The sequence below is a fragment of the Strix uralensis genome, chromosome 31, assembly GCF_047716275.1.
Source record: "Strix uralensis isolate ZFMK-TIS-50842 chromosome 31, bStrUra1, whole genome shotgun sequence".
In the NCBI taxonomy this organism is placed as follows: Eukaryota; Metazoa; Chordata; class Aves; order Strigiformes; family Strigidae; genus Strix; species Strix uralensis.
The window spans coordinates 1,200,087-1,203,626 of NC_134002.1; positions in this window are offsets into that span (position 1 = coordinate 1,200,087).

The window sequence follows — 3,540 nt, forward strand, 5'->3', positions numbered from 1 at the left end:
ACTGCCCTTCGAGTGACATTTCTCTGTGTCCATTCTGGGACTACCCAGATGCACTTGGTGGCATTAGTTCTTTCTCACGGTGTATCTTTCAACAAAGTAAAGCTCCATCATCTCTGAAATCCCCCCTCAGTCACTCTCAGGCTACTCCTATAGTGCCTGGAGCCTCCAAACCGCTGGGCCAAAGAACTCCAGGTCCCGCAGTCACCCCACACAGTCTGTGGGTACCAGGTCCCAAACCCCACCTTGGCAGACCTTCACTCAACACTCTCCAGGTCCCCTCTACTTCTCCAAAATGGGGATCCACAACCTGGGACTCACCCATGTGAGTGGGGCCACACCAGTGCTGAGTGGAGGGAGATGGTAACTCAGGTTGTTGGGGTGGCCCATGGTTCTCCAAATGCAGCCCCGTAGGCAGCTGCCCTCGTTCATCACGTCCGTCCTCTCCTGGCTCATAGGGCATCCCTGGCAGTGCCCAGGCCCTTCTCCGCAGAGTTGCTGCTCAGTTGGTCACGTCCCAGCCTGTCCTGATGTACGAGGCTGTTCACCCCCTGCTCCCAATGATGTAGGATTAGTCACTTTTCCTTGTAAAACTTCAAGTTTGAGAAATCCCAGGTTTTGTTAAGGTTCCTATGGACTGTAGAAAAGTTTGTTCAGCGTTTAATATTTGTGTGCAGCTGGCTTATCTTGACTGGGGTGTCTCTCACAAGAGAACAGCATGAGGAGTTGCAGGGCACTACAAATCCCCTCTGCTGGAGAAACTGTGGGGTCCTGGGGGTCTGGTACTGATAAGGCCATGGGGCTGGACCCTGAGGGGAAGATTCCCTTTATGGGAGAGAGCAGCAGGAATGTGTGGAGCTCTGCCTGGGGATGGAGGATGAGTCAGCTGAGCTGAAGGGTCATGGACAACACTGTGGTGGGTGGATATCTGCTATGGACCCCCAGATGAGGAAGAGGAAGTAGATGAAGCCTTCTGCATTCAACTGGAAGAAGCCCTGCACCTCATGGCACTCCTAAACTCTCCCAATATTTGCTGAAGGGGCAACACAGCACAGTGAAAGCCATCCAGGAGGGTTTGGGAGTTAATTGACAACATCATCCTGACAAGGGTGACTGAGGAGCCAGTGAGGGGAGGTGTCCTGCAGACAATCATACTTAGAAACAAGGAAGAGCTGGTCGGGGATGTAACATTCAGGGGTGAGAAAGTAGAGTTGAGGCTCTGAGAGAACAGAAGAAGGCAAAGAGCAGGACTTCAGTGAGCAGGCTTTGGCCTGCTGAGGAACCTGCTTGGCAGAATCCCACGGGATATGACACTGAAGAGAAGAGGCGAGAGGTATCTGATGGTCAAGGATCTCCTCTTCAAGCTCCAGAATAGCACCACCAGATATGCAGGAACTGAAGCAACACTGGAGAAGGTGCATATGGATGAGAAAGGAGCTCCTGACAAAAATAAGCATGAAGAGGCGGCACAGAGAATTTCAAATCTGGCTGCCTTCCAGCCTCAGATGTTCCATTACTCTCTGCTGGAGAAATAAATTTTTGTGTTTCCATGCTTGTGACTGCGTGTTTGTGTCTGTTTGTCTACGTTAGTGGGTACTGGAGGGATGAGGGGATCCCAGGACCAGCTCCTGGACAGGTGGAGAGTCCAAGATCAGCTCCTGGAGAGATCACTACTGGACACGTGTCTATAGAGGCCAATGTTTCCCACTCCCACAGCCCAGCATACAAACAGCCCAGACCTCGTTTCTCCTTTCTCCACTGACAGTGGTTGTGCTTGGCCTACAGACCTCCCGAGGTCCCTTCCAGGATGGGTGACGGTGCATTTCCTTCCACCACAGCTCTTCCCTTCATGATGACAGGGAGCGCACTCACGTTCCCCATGACCATGGAAGGGAGCAGACATAAATTTGTAGGAATCAACTCTTAAATTTTGTCCCACTGAAGTCATTGACTGCTCAACAGGGAACCCCTGATGCAGTCTTCATCATGTTTGAGCTTAACCTTTGCTTTTCTTCTTCTTCCTTTTCCCTCCCAAATTCTTCTCTTTGATCACCCTCATACATTCCTCTACAAACAGCCCAACTCTGCTCTTTCCCCACTGCCCCTGACTTTGCTGGCTTCCTGCCCTCCTAGAGTATTTCTAAGAGGGTTGTCATGTTGATTCCTGCCTTGGTCAGTACAAACCCAGCAACTCCTTTTATTAGCTGTGGTGTCCTGCAGTTTCTTATCCTGTGATCTTGTGTTGATGCCTCACCGCAATCAGGGTGAGCTAGCTGCACACAAACATGAACACCTCGCAAGATGGAGCTTCAGTCCAGGAGCCTTTGAGAAACTCTGGGATTTTGCCAGCAGAATGTTTAAGTTTTAGAAGGAGAAGTGGCCATTCCTGCATTGGAGGGAAGAATAACCTCTATCGATCCCCAGGTGTAAGAAATCAGGCAAGGAAGGCAAGAGACCAGCATGGCTGAGTCAATACCTGTTCATTAAAGTAAAGGGCAAGAAGGAAATGCACAGGCAGTGGCAGCAGGGACAGGTACCCTGGGACAAGTAGAGGGACGCTGCTGGGTTGTGTAGGGATGGGGTCAGGAAGGCCAAGGTTCAGCTGGAGGTGAACTTGTCAAAGGATGCAAAGAATAAGAAAAAGGGCTTCTACAGGTACATCAGCCTGAAAAGGAAGGTCAAAAAACTTGTATCAACTCAATGAACAAGACTGGAAAACTAGAAATAACGGACAGGGAGAAGGCTGAGGTACTTAACAAGACTTTTGCCTCAGTCTTCACTGCAACCTCTCTTCCCAAACCTCTTGAGTGGATGGACCACAAGGCAGGGACTGGTGGAGCAAAGTCCCTCCCACTGTAGGAGAAGGTCAGATTCAGGACCACCTGGGGAACTGAACATACATAAGTCTGTGGGACCTGACAAGATGCATCCCAGAGTCCTGAGGGAATTGTCTGATACAGTTACCAAGCCACTCTCCAGGATATTTGAAGTCCTGGCAGTCAGGGAAAATCCCCGGTGCCTGAAAAAAGGAACCATTGCACCCCTTTTTGAAAAGAGTAGAAAGGAGGACCCTGGGAACTAGCGACCTGTCAGCCTCACCTCTGTGCCTGGGAAGATCATGGAAATGATCCTCCTAGAAGCTGTGCTGAGGCACTTGGAGGACAGGGAAGTGATTTGAGATAGCGTGGCTTCACCTTGCCTGACCAACCTTGTGTCCTTCTAAGATGGAGTGACTACATCAGTGGTCAAGGGAAGAGCTATGGATGTCGTCTAGCTGGGCTTCTGTAAAACCTTTGACAGTTCCCCACAACATGTCCAGCTGTCAGGGGTTCTCTGTCCACCCCCCATCACCACCCCAGGGTGCCTGGGTCATTCCATGTGCAGCTGCCCCATGCAGGAAGCTGGACTGATGCCGAGGAAGGTGGTTGGATCCATGCTGGATGCAGGGGTGACTCTGCTGCCACGGTTCGTGTCTCTGCCAAGCCTGGATCTGCCCTGGGGGCTCTAGGCGTGGGTGCTGGGGTTGTGCAAGGAGACCTGGGA